This window comes from Triturus cristatus, chromosome 12, assembly GCF_964204655.1.
Source record: "Triturus cristatus chromosome 12, aTriCri1.1, whole genome shotgun sequence".
NCBI classification, from domain to species: Eukaryota; Metazoa; Chordata; class Amphibia; order Caudata; family Salamandridae; genus Triturus; species Triturus cristatus.
The window spans coordinates 71,784,421-71,803,567 of record NC_140595.1 but is presented as its reverse complement, the minus strand read 5'-3'; positions in this window follow the sequence as shown (position 1 = coordinate 71,803,567).

The following is a 19,147-nucleotide window of genomic DNA, read 5'->3' as shown; positions in this document are numbered from 1 at the left end:
GACCTCTTTCCAAACTATTTTTGGTGTGATTCCGGCATTTTTTCATTCTATTTTCTCGAGCGTCTTTGGAGGTGTCCCGTTAATTCTGGCGCTAGTGGCAGGTGTGCTACTTTTACTTTTCATCCTACGGAATGGCTGCTCTTTCTGTGCCACACGACAGCCTGTCCCGTCTGCAGCTTCTTCGTGACAGGATGCTTGAATACTATGGCGTCCTGCCATTGGCGACTTTGAGCCTGGCATATGGATTATCCTTCCGGTATTCCTACTTCACCTGCGTGCAACCTGTCTTCCACTGCCTAGATTGTCCCTTTGAATGGCCTATGGATTTGTGCTTAACCAATATGGTGTCTCCGGACCCGGATTATGATCGACTGATGAGGCCCTTAGTGTCTCACGAGTTCGCCTCTTCTGGTGTTCGGATTATGGCCTGCGGTGCGGCGCATGGTATCCTGGGTAATTGGGACGTCGCGAGAGCGGCATATGACTTCTTGGATATGAGTTATTTGTAAGTACACGCTGGTTGCCCTCTGATGGTGCTAGAGGCTCCGCTAATGGAAGAACATGTATGTTCCTTTTCTTTGATTAACTGGATGGCTGAAACCTTCAGTGGCCGTGCCAATGATTTTCTGCTGGAAGCAGTCGCCACATATGCTGCATATACATTCATGGATTGAGTGAACTGTCGTCCACTGTGTTTTCCTCACGTGTCTTGAACAGTCCCTGTGCGTCTGCACTTCTGCCCGGTGAGGCGTTTTTTCATTTTTTTCACCCCCCACTGCACGTTTGAGGTTGTTTGTTTTTTCTTTCCACTTTTGGTTTTTTCATTCTCGGACTTTGTCTGAACTGACCCTTGTTTTTTAAGTTGAATACTCCTTGTTCTGCTCTGTCGCACTTGAACTCTGCGTTCTCTCTTTTCTTGCATACTAAGTAGTGCTTCGATCAAGGGGGCATGTAGTAAGGACTCCCTTAATACGTACATACATTGTTAAGTTAGCATAACCACGTTAGAGGTTAGAAAGCCATCTTGCTGCTTTTGCGCACGACACTGCGTTCACATGTTATTGCTTAAACAAACTGCTGACTCGAGTTTTGCCTCACACGAGAGCAATCTGTTGTTACCATCCCGAGCTCTGCGCAGCGACCTTGGTCTGCACATGATGTGACAAACAGTCTGAGTTGTTAGACAATGCATGTTTTCCACTCTAGGTTGATCGACCCACTATTTAGTCATAACACACGAGCAGCTGCAAATACCTGAAAGTTGGTGCTTTTAATATCACAGACATCATGTTTATTATTCAGACCGAAGACGAGCCTTCCTGCGAGAAGACTCCTGATGCTCCTGTGATGTGATTTCACTAAGCTGATCTTTGAGGTATGGGGTCCCCTATTCAAGCCTAAGAGACCTTCTACTAGTCTAATAATAATATTAGCTTCTTAGTAAAGGGAAGGTGGTAGTATCCACTGTCATTATAACATGATCACCCCTTTTATATTCTATGGTATTGTAACGATGTTGATGGTTTTGATTTTAATCATTTGTCTGCTTGTATTAGCCAAAGTACTGCATCTTGGGACACGTGGTCTATAAAAATAAACTCTTTTTATTTACACCGTGTCTCTGTTGATTATTGTTGTGGACTGATGTGAGAATAATATACGAACAGGTATTTCCGATTCCCACCATTACTGAGAGTATACTGAGTCGCTTGTTCTGGGTTGTCTTTTCATTGGGACCGCCGAGCTAAATCTCGGATAACGAATGGGACACTTATGCTAGCCGGATACTGGGTTCTGGGTTCTGAGGTGAGTTTCTGGTACACCACAATTCACTGAGGTCCTGGGGTTCTACGCATAGTTCTGTGTATAAGCAGAATCCCTGCAACAATAGCACTAGTTACCTATACATGCCATAATTCTATTATTTGTATACAGGCCTATCTCATTTTTTGCCTGTAGTGGTTCTTGCGCCTTTTGTTTTGCTCAGGCTGCAAGACCAATTTCCAGCGCAAAGATGCTTTATGAATCCAGTCCTATTTTGATGTCATTATTCAGGGGTTCAGAAAAATGCACAAAGTGCTTACCCATAAAATAACTGCAAAAATATTCAGCACAGTTAATCTGGGTCACAGACACACCAAACTTCCTCTTAATGTAGTTCTGTGGCCCTACTTAATTATGAACTTTTGTAAGAACAGAAAAAGTAAAAATGTGGCAAAGATATAATCCAGAAAGTCAAATATTCCATAGTCTTCAGTGTGTTTAAATTATGACAACAGTTTAGGAGCCTCTGACGTATTCTTAGTGGAGTGACTTTCAGTGTTGTGTCCATTTGATGTCTCTCCAAATACCTACCACTGTCTCCTCTGCTTTGATTGGATCTCTTAAAACCCCATATGGCGGCTCTGACTTCCCTTTGCAAAATAATTGACACTGAACTCAAAGTCAGGAGCATTTTTGTTATTTCCTTGCCCAACTATCGACGTCCTTTTGTGCCTTGCAGTTTTTCACACTCACAATTTTAAGCATGCAATGGAGTTTATACTTCCAAAAACATGAAACGATTTCTTAAGTTCTACACTTCCTAAAGTTGCTTGAAACTTTTCGACCACAGTGCTTAATTCAAGCAGCTGGTTGCAGGTGGGGCCGGCGGTACTCAATTTTGTCCACTGACACTTTCCTTCATTAGACTTGAACCAGAGTGAGAGAGAAAAACACAAAAGGAGGAAAGGAGAAGGAAGAGAAAGAGAGATAAAAGCAGTGACAAAGGCAGTGACAGCCGGTTCCTAATGGGGGTGGTGAGGTTGGGGGGAGGGTGGGGAGGTTGGGGGGAGGGTGGGGAGGGCGAAGATAAAAAAAATTCACTTACCTGCAGGCCGGCTACCACCTCTCGGTCCTTTTCAATTGTGGACACGCAGGAAGCACACAAGCTCCTCTAGGCAATCACGACGCTGCTGTCGCCAGCGTGACAGCAGCATCGTGATTGGTCTGAGCGCTGTGGTTCGGCGCTCAGACAGGGACCATGAGCCTGTGCATGTTCTCCACCCAGGCTGTGCAACACAGCCGGTGGAGAACAAGCAAAGTGCGCAAGACTGTTTGGCCGGCCAAAGACGGCCGGCCTAACCGTCATGCGCACTTAGCGAGTGCTTACCACTCCTCCCCCTGGCACCTGCTCTGGCCAGCCCAGCCACACCCCACACCTAAGCAGGAACGGAAAAATAAAACAATAATAATAGTGCATATAATTATTTTCTTTTTCATTTTTGAACTGCTCGCAGAGCACTGGGGCGATGCGCCTCCGTCTATGCAAGGAGCCACCGCTGGGCAAAGGTAGAAACCAGGAACATTCACGCGTGAGATAAAGAGTCAGGGAGTGTCTGGTAACTGTAAATTGTATTTATATAGCGCTTAGAACCACTTACAAGGCGTTGAAGCGCTTGCCACGAGTTGCTCGCCACTCCAGAAACCAAGGTTAGAGGTAGTTAGTCGATTAGTAATTTGCCGCAGTGTTTCGACCCGGGATGCATTCATTGATGTAATCAAGACTACGCAGCCTTGGTATTCAGCAGTCCCGGTATACGTCAGCCCTGGCTTCTGGCTTCATAAAAAATCTTTGGGCACCGGCACTTATTATTTTACAAATTAAGCACTGGCAACCGACAGAATAGCGGGCCTATTTGTAAGTGAGACAGCTAATAACCGTAAGGCAACAATGGCGCGCTTTCTAGAAATCAGTGCTTGAAATGGAAAAATAGAAGTGCAGGCAGGGCTCGAGTCGGGGGACCACGCGGGTGGACGGCGTCCCCCCACTTATTTTACCAGGAGCTCGATAACTGCAGCAAATGGAGCCACACATTCCCTCTTTGGCCTCTCTGGGGCGAGATCGGAGCTCATTCGGACCGCTGCTCACGCGCTGGCTTCTCTGATGCAATCGCATCTAAGGGGTGAGAGATGGGCGGCAATGAATCTGATGGTGCAAGCCACCTTTTGTGATGTCACTTCCTGTCATGACGTCAGCGTCCCCCCACTTCTTTTTTTTAGGACTTGTGCCCTGAGTGCAGGTACTCTGTTCCAGAGTACCTGCTTGTTTCTGAGAAGTGCTGGTTCTCTCTAATTAAAAGTATTGCAATTTTCTTGACAAGTGGCGGTACTCTCCCTCCGTACCGGACAGTACCGGCCCATTTAAAGCACTGCTAGAAATAATTAAATAAATAAATATTCTACGTGCTGTCCTGCTTAGCTAGAAGTCACGTGACTGCATACATGTTCACTCAGTCACACAAGGCCCGCATGTACACGAGTGAGTCCACCAGGAGTTCCTGCCCACCACAGCGCCAAGAAGCCAGGAGGTGAGGTGTAATGCAGTCTGTTTAACACCCATATATTCGACGTCCAGGACGTGTTTGCGCACCTGTGGGCTCGCCGCACAGTGAGGCGGGAAGCCCCTGTACAGGCAGACAGCTGTAGCAAACTTTCTCTGCGCAATCCCATTAGTCGCCCCCCTACAATTGTGTCACGGACGTGCTAAAGTACACTCGGGTGATGGCTCTGCAAACAGCGGCTGCTTGTGTGGCCCTGTGTGGTCTCAGCCGGGTGCCGGGCGGGACACCTGCTGCTGGTGACACAACATGGCGCCCGAAAGGCCTCGCCCACAGCCCCCTGGGAAAACGCACGTGGGAGGTTTGTTTCTCATGTGTGGCCGAGCAAACACGGGTAAGGAAACATTGGGGTGCAAACACAGGCCGCTAATTGACAACTGTGAAAACAGTTCACAATCAGCTGCACTTGCGAGGGGCTAGCAAGTATACACAAGGTAGTCCAATCGTAGACTGTGTTATCAAAAAAATGTATTTGTGCCATGAAACGGTCGCAGATGCTGACGAACCTGTTTAAACTTTTGCTCTCCAACTTCACAAAAAACTTCTTGCGCACTCTTCACCTGCACACTTTCACTCACGCATCCATTACCTGCACTTTTTACACATTGTGCACTTCGCACATCTTTCAGGTGCAAATATGTGTGAATCAAACACGTACACTTTTTATTTTTTACATGTCACGTACAATTGAATGCACGGTTAGCATGCGGCTCAATCTGACCTGCACACATGACGCCGTTCTGGTAACCCCCTGGTGGTGGCGCCTGTTGGACCCGCCTAGTTCCTGGTTTGCAGCCAATACTATGCGTAGTCTGGGCACACCCCAGGCTGCTTCCTCCACATGATGTCCTAGGGTTGTGTCTCAGCTGCAATGTGCACCTGAGCTCGGCATCAGTACCACACTAGTCTGCCTTCCGGCTAGGATTTCTCCAGAGCCACTGGAATTATGCGGTAGGGCCGTAAAAATTATGCAGCAAGAAAAGGCAAATGATGAAGCATAATGTGGTGCATTTTATGATAGAATTACTTCATTATTTTGTCATTTTATACATGTGGACACTGTCTGGGAAAAGGTTTAATGTCATTAGCACCAGTTTAATACTCAAATACCACAATAAGCAACAGAAAGGTGGCCAGCCTACCTTTGTGAAGGGCCTTCCACTGCGTGGCAACACCTGCTACAGAGAATGTATTAACTTTTGATCCGTTTGAGCTAGAAATATATATATTTTTTAAACCTGCAGATTACGTAGCAACCGATGGATTATCTATCTATCTATCTATCTATCTATCTATCTATCTATCTATCTATCTATCTATCTATCTATCTATCTATCTATCTATCTATCTATCTATCTATCTATCTGTCTATCTGTCTATCTGTCTATCTGTCTATCTGTCTATCTATCTATCTATCTATCTGTCTATCTGTCTATCTGTCTATCTGTCTATCTGTCTGTCTGTCTGTCTGTCCATTTTTCACCAATTGAAATGAAATGAAAAGACCATTTGTAGAGCGTGGTAGCTACCCTGAGGCGTCCTAGCGCTGCAGACAACGCGGGCGGGAAAGCAGTTAGGGTCTATACTGGTTTGTTGAAGAGCAGGGTTTTTAAAAGTTTACGGAAGGGAAGCAGGTTGGGCTCTGCCCGCAGGTGGATGGGGAGAGAGTTCCAAAGTTTAGTTGAGTTATAGGCAAAGGAGCGGCCACCACACCTGGCTCTTTTGATCCTAGAGCAAGGTAGGAAGATGCTGATCGAAGCTGTCTATTCGGTTGGTAGGGAGTGATCAGTGATTGGCTAATGGCTGCGCCCGTCTTCCAAAAGGCCCTATGGGCAATGCACAGGGCCTTAAATTGAATTCTTTCCCTGACCGGTAGCCAGTGTAGACTTTAACCCCTTGAGTGCCCATGACGAGATGGTCTCGTCATGGGCCGCGGTTGCGCTGTGCCCATGACGAGACTATCTCGTCATGAGCCCCGCCCGCTAATGAAACGCCCGGCACAGGGCGTGGAAAGGGCGGGGCACACAAGGGGTTAATCCTGGATTAATTGGGTGTCGCCGGGGGATCTGAAGGAGTGTGCGGGCTGCGCAGTTTTGGATGATCTGGAGTCTGCGCGTGCTGGATGGAGGGGCCCCAGATAGAGGGCGTTCCCATAGTCCAGGCGTGACAGAATGAGACCCTGGACCATGATTTGTCTCGCTTGGAATGGAAGCAGGGGAAGGATTTTCCGTAGTAACCTGAGTAAGCCATAGCAAGTGGCTGAAAGTTTAGCTGCTTGATGGTTAAAGTTAAGGGAGTTGTCCAGCCAGATGCCCAGGCTATTAATTGTTTTTTTGGGCGCAGGGGCGGGACCGAGGCAGATGGGCCACAGTGAATTCGTATTGCACTTGGAGGTGTTACCTAAGAGCATGAGCTCGGTTTTATCCCCGTTCAGTTTTAAGCAGGAGCGTGTCATCCAATTGGCCACCTCCACTAGGCAGCCACTCAGGTTGTTTGGGGAAATATTCGGCTGGTTGAGAGCCACCACTAGCTGAGTGTCATCTGCATAAGTGGTGATTTTTATGCCGAAGGGCCGGACAATCTCAGCTAGGGGGCTCATATATACATTGAAAAGTGTGTGGCAGTCACCACTGGGTAGTTATGGTTAGGTCTGAGTTTCCACAGTATATGCCTTCTTTTTGTTTTGCTAATAACTTTAGCACTGTTTGACGAATGTTAAAAAAACTTTCCAAAAAGTTTCTCTTTTTTGTCTAGTTTGTACATTTAAAGTTTTCGGGTGATCCGTCAAGCAGGGCTGAGAAAAAGGGGGCATCTCAGAAACGGTATTTGCAGTGTTTTGTGTCACAAACTGGGACTTCGTAGCACTATTAATGCACATGTCACAATTCCCCAGTGTGCCAACCAGGACTTAAATCAGTGTCCTTCCAGATACACCCAGAGACATTTGAAGTGAGTGAGTTTTCCTACCAGAAAAATGCATTTTCCACTGGTTAGTTCAACTCGTGATTGTTTTTCATTTAAGATGTCTACATTTTATTTATATAATCAGCTACATGTAAGTGGGGGATCACTGCAATTATTACAGCATATTTTGTTCTATTTAAGCCATGTTTCTGACCCAGCCCCACACTCATTTACCCCTCCCCCACTGTGTTCATTATCTTAGTTTCCATAATTTTTTATGTCCTTTGACTGCTGATTTCACAGCATATTTAGCTGTGGCCAGGGACGGACTGGCCGTAGGGGGCACTGGGCGTTTCCCCGGTAGGCCGCCAGAGTGGGGGCCGGATTTTGGCCCCTGGGGGGCCATTTTTGTTATCGGGGTCAGCAATATCGGCCCCCTGTAACAAAATCGGCCCGAACCGGCCCTAACAAACAGCTCGGCCGCACCCCCCTCCCCTCCAGGGCGACTGGCCGAGCAGTTTGCCAGGGCCGGTTTCGGTTCCCAGTCCGGCCCTGGCTGTGGCCAGGATCCGACCTATATCCTGTTCAAAACCAGCTGCAGGATCCAACTGGATCCCCCCTATCTCCTGCTCTGACTGGTTGGATACACCTCAGAAGAGCAAATATATTCAGAAATTTGTAGAGGTTCCACATATTCCTCTATGGTTAAAAAGCCCTTATCTCCAACAACGGGCATCTCATTTCTCACAGTTTTCCTGTGTTGGAATTTGGAAATGTTATTTTAATGAATTCATTACTTTGTGGCTGTTCTACAACACTTGATTGGAAGCAGGCGTCCTTGAGACCCAGGCACGCAGAGTACATAGGGAAATTGATATTTAATTCTGCTCTAAGCTGCTTTCTGACAAGAAAACCTCAGGGACGCTAGGAGGGTTGCTTTAAATGGTTTCATTGGTTACTTTTATTTTGTTTATTGCCCCAAAGGGTTTGAAATATAACCTATCATACATTATTGTTACACATTTGGGATAGAATCATTAGAAAAAAGGCTAACAGCTAAATAATAAACTCAGATTGAAAACATTTGTTCAGAAGCTCTGAGTTAATGCCACCACCCAGGCAATCACAGCTTTTATATACAAGCACTATTTATGAAGACAGAACTATGATTCTGTCTCAAAATTCTTATTCCTGCACTCCAAGTGCTCGGGTTTGGCTCCCCGAACATTGGCAAACTCATGTGCAATTTTAAGAAACTGGGGACCAATTTATTTAAGGCTCTCCTCTCTAAAGTTTACCCGGTATTTTTGTAAAGCGCCAACTAATCACCCCTAGGGGTCTCAAGACGCTGGGTGCCGTTAGGGAGATTAAGTGAGCGATTGCCCAGAGTCACATGGTGCTGAGCTGAGCTGCCGCTGGCAATCGAACTGTGAGCCCTGTGATCCGGAGTCAGCCTCTCTGGCCGCTGCACCACACCCCTCCCCTCTCAGTGTGCTGGGTAAAGTGCCCAGCCTGGAAAGGGTGAAAAAACAATATTACAATGGATTGGAATGACAATGCGAGTCGCAACATCTTGGCGCTTATACTGTCAACATTGCGATTCTTTGCAAATCACGAGAAAATTGGGGCCGCAAAGAGGTGTGTACACCGCACAAGGAAATTTATCAATTCTCATAATTGATCATGTGGTTGCAAACCATTGAAAAGTTACCAGCTATGTTTGTCAATGAATAACAAAGAAGAAGCAGTGTGTGAGGGTAAAATCCTCTGTGTGAGTGACACATTTTTAAATCCGGGTTGCAGACTGAGGTGTCATGGTCCCTCATTTACAAACTGATTTTTCTTACCATTGTAACCCGTGTCCATTTAATGTGTTGTTGTTGCACTTTCCCAACTTGATTGTAGCGGTGGAGGACTGCTATCCCTTGAATTCTCATCTGATACCAGGGTTTGCGGAAGGAATCTTGCTCCAGGAATATTGACGAGGCAGGCGTTCTGTCAGTGCTTCCAAGTAGATTGTGCTGGATTGACAAAGTCTGCCTGGTTACCACATCAATCAATCAATCAGGTGTCTTGTAATGCGCGACTACTCACCCGTAACGGTCTCAAGGTGCTGCGGACACATCAAAGAAAGTTCAGTACAATAAATGTACATAAATATGAAAAATAACTCATATTGAGACATCAAGACCTGTGTGACTGGCCCAACCTTGGTAATCAATGCGGAATCCCTTACATGTTCCCAGCTGGTAGGGCCCTGAGGTGTACTCCAAGCAACCCTTTCCGTTTCTTGCAAAGCGGTACCGTCTCTTCCTTCCATGTGGAAGAGGTGTGGTGCAGCGGCCAGGGCAACTGACTCCGATATCCGGGGGCTCACGGTTCGATCCCCGGTGCCGGCGGCAGATCAGCCCAGCACCATGTGACTCTGGGCAATAGCTCGCTTAATCTTCCCAACGGCTCCCAGCGCCTTGACACCTTCGGGTAATTGTTTGCGCTTTACACATACTGGACATTTACATTTTGCATACAACCAATTCTTCTGGACCAAACCTTTTCCGCAGCTAGTGTTTCTAGCATGCACGTTGTTTTTGATGCCCATGTGTATGCATTTATTAATGTGGACGAAAATCACTTCTGTGTACAGTGGTAGACCGTAGAGTATTTGTATAGTTCAGGAACGTACATTCACTCCTGTCAGTAAAGTCCATGTCTATTTAGCCAATAAAACTGGCAAATTATAATACCATAACTTCAAATTCATAATTTATCTTTAATTCTTTGAAGTTTACCCCTCCTTGAAGGATAAGCCTCTACATAGTGGTAAACTGACCAGAAGAGCCATTGAAGTTTTCCCTGGGAGGCTTGGCGCTGTGTGGATAGGGAACATGCCTGAGCCGGAGAGGGCAGCCGCTCAGCGTCCACATCTGGCCAGTGACTGCATAGGCACCGCCAGCACCACTGCCTGCGTCCTACCACCATGTGAATGTCCCACTACCCCAATGCATGCAAAACAAAAAAACAATTCAAGAGAGCTGGGGCTTCTATGGAAATGGTTCTACATGTAGGAATTTGGAAAAGAAGAATTTTCAGGCACTTTACCAAAACCTATGTCTACCTCCCCTATAACCTTTTCTGGTACAAATGGCCTGTGTTGCTTAATTGTCAGAACTTTATACTCCCTTTGCTGACGTTTTAAATTAAAGGCAAAAGATGGTTCTGTTGGGAATTGGTAAGCTTAGTTAAATATGCAATAAAAGCTAAATCTCATTAAGTAAATATTCATTCACAGAGCGAAAAAAGTGTACACACATGAACGAAAGGATTCAGAAATTAAATTAATTTTTACTCTATAATCAGTGTCCGGAAATTTTTCTCTCAAAAAGGTGTGCATTTACAGGTCTGACCAACCATAATACAAATACAACATAGAACATTCAGTGCTTACATAAACTCATTGACATAAAATCACATTTGCCATATACACAAATAACAAAAATAACAAAAATAAAGTGATACAAACAAAGTCCAAAAATCAAGAGCATTAACCACAATTGGACATGATTTCCTAATTCTGATTGTGGAAGTGCGTGGACAATTTGGACAGAGCACGTCGACGTTTCGACCCTATATAGTAGTGCTGGGTTGTGTGCATCTAGAGCGGGTCTTCCTCAGGACAAAAAGTTGGGCTGGCTGCCTGTAAGTACAAATAATTTTACATAAGGGACATGTGTGTATGAAGAATGAGGGAACAATGAAGGTATCCCTTAGTGCCAAAGACGCTCACCTGGAGTCAAATTTGTATAGGATTATAATTTCCTTGTCTCTCATTAGAGTTCTCAGCCGACATCTGAATTAATCAGGAATTCTGTAATCAATAAACGACAGAAATAGGCGCTAGAAATCCCTATTATACATGACGACATGTAATGAAGTACAGTAAACAGGTCACGTACCTTCACAGTGAATTATTCAACTGGAAAAGAGTGGTGCCGTCAAAACGATCGCCACTTACTGAAAATGAGAGGGCAGTAGACTAATGTGTGGTTATACAAAGCAAAAGAAAGTGCGTGTTTTGCGCACATGTGAAAATATATCTCAAGTATTCTTCTATCGTATAGCCAAACGTGTGCAGGGTTGAAAGTCATTCATAACGAGTGGCACTCATAAAGCCAACTCCGTGAGTGACCCGACTAGATGCTTTTAAGCTGTGAAACAAAGGGGTCCTTTATGCGTGGTATTTTAAATAGCAACTTCCCAATTGTTTCTCAATTACGGTACCACTTTAAAATCACTACGGTTTTTACATAAACACACGTAGTCTATTACGGGGAACATTGTTATAAACAATTCGCTGAAAGACGCTTACACATCTACAAAAGAAATCAAGTAGCGTGGCTGGCCTAAGCGCCAATGGTTTTAAAACTTACATAGTTTTCTCCGCACAGACGTCTGTATCCGTCTCACGCTCTGCAGCTAATGACAGCGAGGCGAGGGTGAAGCCGGCTATATGACGTTATCCCAATTGGTGTCTACGTGCAGGCTGTCAGCTGCTCGTAGACAAAACACGGAGCGGATTCTGAAAGTAACCCGGTCACCGATTCCTGGCGAGTTATCTTATGATTTAATATAGTCGCGAACAATACTCATAGGTGAGAAAAAGGAATATATTATTACATAGATCCTTTCTCTGTAAAAAGCGGGTCACGTTTAGCCGACCAACGTGCTAGATTGCGGTAGGAATAAGGGTCTTAAGAACCCACTAATGGAATTCGTACAAGTTGTTACATGTACATTGAAAGGCTGTGATGTAAAAGAGCTCCTTTGTGTCTTTTCTTATATCCACTCCGGATATATTACATCGAGGCAATATTTAGTTGCTTAGTAAATATCGGTTACGGAATGAATTCCTCACAGATGTGGAATAAATCAATTACATTAATTCAAAGACAACCAAGTCATGTGTGCCAATGCCTTAATGGACCGTGGACAGGCAGCAATATTCGTACACCATATACGAAAGACCGACAATTTTTTGAAGCAGTTTTCAAACAATATAAGGAATTATATCATTCAAGGGAACATGTATTTCTTTGACAATATATTCACTCTACATGCACCATGGATTTAAAACAGTCTTTTCTATATACCCTAACATTAATGAAGTACATATTCTCATAGAATTATGGGTTATCAATTGAAAACTGACATGCATATTCCTGTCTAACCATATGGTGTAATTCATCTTTTTCAGAGTAATTATACGTAGCATATTGTACATTCAAAATACTTGTGGATGAGTACACATTGAATAGATCTTTCTGATGGAATATCCATTAACGGGGAAGTGTGTCTTACATCAATAGACTCATAAATAGAGATAATGATGTTAATGCATTTGCACAGTTAGTACATGTTATAATTTACTCATTTGCACATATGTCTCCTCATGTTCATTGAGGCCATAATTTACAGCATCAAGGGTATGGATCCAACGACACTCCTTATAATTAAGGGAAATGGCAGTGTTCCCACCCCTTTGGTGTAAGATGATTTTTTCTATTACCCACCACTCTAGATGATTGTGAGTGTGTCCTGCGTTCATATAATGTTCTACCAAGGGGGCCCCCAAGGTCTTGCACTTGATTCTGCTCTGGTGTTGCAGGATCCTGTTTTTTACTTTTTGGGTCGTCTGACCTACATAAATCAGCTGGCATGGGCATCTGATGGCATAGATAACATTTTGACTATTGCAGTTAGAGAACTGATTAAGTGCATATGTCTTCCCACGGTGACTGAAGCTGGCTCCAGGTGTGGTATATTCGCATGCCTTACAGTGACTGCATTTGTAGTGTCCCTTGATTGATGGTAGGCCAAGTTGCGATCTAATATCTGGTGTAGGCGGAGATTCTAGAAATGAAGAAACTACAAAATCCTTAATGTTTTTTGCACGTTTGAAGGCAAACATAGGAGTGTCGGTGATGCCAATTTCTGAACCAACAAGATTCCAATATTTCTTGATGACTTTTTTTATTTCGTTGCTTCTGGTATTAAAAGTCGTTACGCATACCAATTTATCAATTGTTCGGTCCTTGGGTTGTACTTCAAGTAAAGTTTCCCGTGGCCTATACCAGGCTCTTTTTCTGGCTCTATTGAGAAGTCCTTTGGGGTATCCCCTTTCCCTTAGTTTAGCAAGCAGAATGTCAGTTTCTTTAAAGAAGTCTTTCCTTCTGGTGCAGTTGCGACGTAATCGCAAAAATTGTCCATAAGGTAAGTTATCCCTAAGATTTCTCGGGTGATGAGAATTGTACTGGAGCAAAGTGTTTCGATCCGTTGGTTTTTTATATAGGTTCATTACAATTCTGCCGTCCTCTGCTTCAAGTGTAAGGTCCAAAAAGGGGATCGATTGATCATTGTACGTCACGGTGAATTGGATATTTGTGTTGCGAGCATTAAGCCATGATAGAAATTCCAACAGTTGGTCAACCGAGCCTCGCCACAACATCATGACATCATCGATATATCGTTTCCAGGCAGTGATATTATCGATATAGGGGTTTTGATCAGAATAAATGTTCTTGTCTTCGAAATGGTCCATATACAGGTTCGCCAGGCTCGGCGCAAACCCAGCTCCCATGGCTACTCCTCTGCATTGGTAGAAAAACTCATTTTGGAAGATGAAGTAATTTTTCTCCATAGCGATATGCAGTAATTGTACAAGGAAGTCAGTTGGAATCCAGTGAGGTGTAGGGCGGGTTTCTAGTATGTTCCTGATGACTTCAATGGCCTCATTCTGTGGTATGCTTGTGTATAGTGAACACACGTCAAGTGTGACAAATAACTGTGTGGTCCCATCAAAAGGTTGGTCTTCAAACAGTATAATAGTGTGCATTGTGTCTCTGACAAATGATCTGGTCTCTGCAACAAATGGCTGCAAAAAGCTGTCAAGATATTGGTTCAGTGGTTCCAACACTGAGCCACAACCCGACACAATAGGTCTGCCGGGGGGTTTCTGTAAGTTTTTATGAACCTTCGGGATAGTATAAATAGTGGGAATCCTAGGATTTGTTTTATTTAGGAACTTACTCTCTGGCTCCGAGAGGAATCCTTGCTCAATACCAAAGTTAGTGAGATCTCTAATTAGTTTAGCAATCTCCTTAGTAGGATCACCAGGAATCCGGGTGTAACTCGTAGTACAACCAAGTTGTTGATTGATTTCAAGTATGTAGTCTTCTGTATTTTGTACTACCACCGCTCCACCCTTATCAGCAGTCTTAATAACAATAGATTTATTGCTATTCAGTGTGTGCAGGGCTAGTCTTTCTTCTTTGGTGATGTTGTGTTTGATGTACTTGGAGTTGTTTAACAGTTCCATGACTTCACTCATCACTATTTTCTCAAAAGCTATAATTCTTTCATTCATCAAGTGAGAAGCCGGCGTGAAGGTTGATATCGGGCGGAAGTCTGTTGCTGCCGGTTTTTTGTTATAATTTTCATTTTTCACAAAGAAGTATTTTAGACGGATCTTTCTGAAGAATTGTTGCAATTCCAATTTGATATTGAAAGAATTGGGTGTTGAGGTAGGTACAAAGGACAGCCCTCTCGCCAAGATATCGTGTTCCGCCTTATTCAAGGTGTAATTTGAGATATTCAATATGGGGTCTTTAATATTTGTAATGGCATTTGTTGTTCCTTGTTCTGTAGTGGATGCTTCCAAGGTTACAGTCAGTTCGTTATTAGAACTATTAGTTACCATCGGTAAGTTTGACGTCTGGTCCGAATCTCTCCGTGATTCTGTTGTGGCTGTGTTTGAAACCGGACTCTGGTGTTCCCGCGTCTGTTGCCGCGTCCTTGGTTCCATCTGGTCGGTCTCCCCCAGTTCTGGTCTCGATTGATCCACGTGGGCTCGCCTAAAAAAGACGAAGTAGATGGTTCAAAGTTATCGTGATAACGTGTCCGAGATTGATGCGTTGGACCTTGTTGGAAGGCTGATTCGTGGGGTTGGAAAGTGGTTCCGTCTGGAAGTGTGCGTGGGTCTGAGCTAGTGCTTGCTCTCTCCGATTCGTTCTCTGACCCACTTCCGAAAGAGGAATTGGAGAAGGTCGCAAATCTCCGAGAATACTGTCTATTCCGATTGGTGTAGTATCCCTGAGAGTCTTGAGTATAATAGTCGTCACTGGTATACGGGTATGTGATCTTTTTGTCGTACGCCTTAATATCTTTGGCAAGTTTTTCCAGTTTTCGGTTTAAAGTTATGGTGTTGAATTCAGCTGTTGCTTTATCTGCTTTCTCTAAGGCCTCCTTCGCATTCTTCAAACCCCTATCTTCTAAGATCTCCTTTCTTAGATCCGATATCTCTTGAATCAGTTTCTTCGCATATTCAAGGGCTGTTTCAACCCCCAACACCATCCAGTGTCGAGAGCAGTTGTTAGCCACAAAACTAAATCCTTCGCGGAATTTTGGTAGATCAATAAAGATTGCTGGCTCGTTTCGGACTTGAAGTCCCTTTGGGATTATATTTGCTTGTAAGTACTTAGTTAGTACATGGCCATGTAGTCTTGTGCGTATCAGTTTCTTTTCTAATCTTTCTAAGCGTGATAGCTTGTCATTTAGGGTAGTGTCTATAGGAGTTAGACCAGTACCTAAATAATCAAACTCTGCTTGCTCTTGAATTAATTTATTGATATAGTCCTCACTATAGGACAATGTTTCTTTATCTGACATAATATGTTATTTATATTTTCAGAAAAGTCAATGAATGATTCGAAAGAACCCTCGCAGGTAGGAACCTGCACTAGATATCCATTAAAGATAATGGGGTAACCCAGTAACCCTCAGAACCTGGGCATTTGTGATAAAGGCAAAAGATGGTTCTGTTGGGAATTGGTAAGCTTAGTTAAATATGCAATAAAAGCTAAATCTCATTAAGTAAATATTCATTCACAGAGCGAAAAAAGTGTACACACATGAACGAAAGGATTCAGAAATTAAATTAATTTTTACTCTATAATCAGTGTCCGGAAATTTTTCTCTCAAAAAGGTGTGCATTTACAGGTCTGACCAACCATAATACAAATACAACATAGAACATTCAGTGCTTACATAAACTCATTGACATAAAATCACATTTGCCATATACACAAATAACAAAAATAACAAAAATAAAGTGATACAAACAAAGTCCAAAAATCAAGAGCATTAACCACAATTGGACATGATTTCCTAATTCTGATTGTGGAAGTGCGTGGACAATTTGGACAGAGCACGTCGACGTTTCGACCCTATATAGTAGTGCTGGGTTGTGTGCATCTAGAGCGGGTCTTCCTCAGGACAAAAAGTTGGGCTGGCTGCCTGTAAGTACAAATAATTTTACATAAGGGACATGTGTGTATGAAGAATGAGGGAACAATGAAGGTATCCCTTAGTGCCAAAGACGCTCACCTGGAGTCAAATTTGTATAGGATTATAATTTCCTTGTCTCTCATTAGAGTTCTCAGCCGACATCTGAATTAATCAGGAATTCTGTAATCAATAAACGACAGAAATAGGCGCTAGAAATCCCTATTATACATGACAACATGTAATGAAGTACAGTAAACAGGTCACGTACCTTCACAGTGAATTATTCAACTGGAAAAGAGTGGTGCCGTCAAAACGATCGCCACTTACTGAAAATGAGAGGGCAGAGATTAGCGCCAACCTGGAACACCTAGATTGATTTTAATCAGTTACACAGTAGACTAATGTGTGGTTATACAAAGCAAAAGAAAGTGCGTGTTTTGCGCACATGTGAAAATATATCTCAAGTATTCTTCTATCGTATAGCCAAACGTGTGCAGGGTTGAAAGTCATTCATACCGAGTGGCACTCATAAAGCCAACTCCGTGAGTGACCCGACTAGATGCTTTTAAGCTGTGAAACAAAGGGGTCCTTTATGCGTGGTATTTTAAATAGCAACTTCCCAATTGTTTCTCAATTACGGTACCACTTTAAAATCACTACGGTTTTTACATAAACACACGTAGTCTATTACGGGGAACATTGTTATAAACAATTCGCTGAAAGACGCTTACACATCTACAAAAGAAATCAAGTAGCGTGGCTGGCCTAAGCGCCAATGGTTTTAAAACTTACATAGTTTTCTCCGCACAGACGTCTGTATCCGTCTCACGCTCTGCAGCTAATGACAGCGAGGCGAGGGTGAAGCCGGCTATATGACGTTATCCCAATTGGTGTCTACGTGCAGGCTGTCAGCTGCTCGTAGACAAAACACGGAGCGGATTCTGAAAGTAACCCGGTCACCGATTCCTGGCGAGTTATCTTATGATTTAATATAGTCGCGAACAATACTCATAGGTGAGAAAAAGGAATATATTATTACATAGATCCTTTCTCTGTAAAAAGCGGGTCACGTTTAGCCGACCAACGTGCTAGATTGCGGTAGGAATAAGGGTCTTAAGAACCCACTAATGGAATTCGTACAAGTTGTTACATGTACATTGAAAGGCTGTGATGTAAAAGAGCTCCTTTGTGTCTTTTCTTATATCCACTCCGGATATATTACATCGAGGCAATATTTAGTTGCTTAGTAAATATCGGTTACGGAATGAATTCCCCACAGATGTGGAATAAATCAATTACATTAATTCAAAGACAACCAAGTCATGTGTGCCAATGCCTTAATGGACCGTGGACAGGCAGCAATATTCGTACACCATATACGAAAGACCGACAATTTTTTGAAGCAGTTTTCAAACAATATAAGGAATTATATCATTCAAGGGAACATGTATTTCTTTGACAATATATTCACTCTACATGCACCATGGATTTAAAACAGTCTTTTCTATATACCCTAACATTAATGAAGTACATATTCTCATAGAATTATGGGTTATCAATTGAAAACTGACATGCATATTCCTGTCTAACCATATGGTGTAATTCATCTTTTTCAGAGTAATTATACGTAGCATATTGTACATTCAAAATACTTGTGGATGAGTACACATTGAATAGATCTTTCTGATGGAATATCCATTAACGGGGAAGTGTGTCTTACATCAATAGACTCATAAATAGAGATAATGATGTTAATGCATTTGCACAGTTAGGACATGTTATAATTTACTCATTTGCACATATGTCTCCTCATGTTCATTGAGGCCATAATTTACAGCATCAAGGGTATGGATCCAACGACACTCCTTATAATTAAGGGAAATGGCAGTGTTCCCACCCCTTTGGTGTAAGATGATTTTTTTTATTACCCACCACTCTAGATGATTGTGAGTGTGTCCTGCGTTCATATAATGTTCTACCAAGGGGGCCCCCAAGGTCTTGCACTTGATTCTGCTCTGGTGTTGCAGGATCCTGTTTTTTACTTTTTGGGTCGTCTGACCTACATAAATCAGCTGGCATGGGCATCTGATGGCATAGATAACATTTTGACTATTGCAGTTAGAGAACTGATTAAGTGCATATGTCTTCCCACGGTGACTGAAGCTGGCTCCAGGTGTGGTATATTCGCATGCCTTACAGTGACTGCATTTGTAGTGTCCCTTGATTGATGGTAGGCCAAGTTGCGATCTAATATCTGGTGTAGGCGGAGATTCTAGAAATGAAGAAACTACAAAATCCTTAATGTTTTTTGCACGTTTGAAGGCAAACATAGGAGTGTCGGTGATGCCAATTTCTGAACCAACAAGATTCCAATATTTCTTGATGACTTTTTTTATTTCGTTGCTTCTGGTATTAAAAGTCGTTACGCATACCAATTTATCAATTGTTCGGTCCTTGGGTTGTACTTCAAGTAAAGTTTCCCGTGGCCTATACCAGGCTCTTTTTCTGGCTCTATTGAGAAGTCC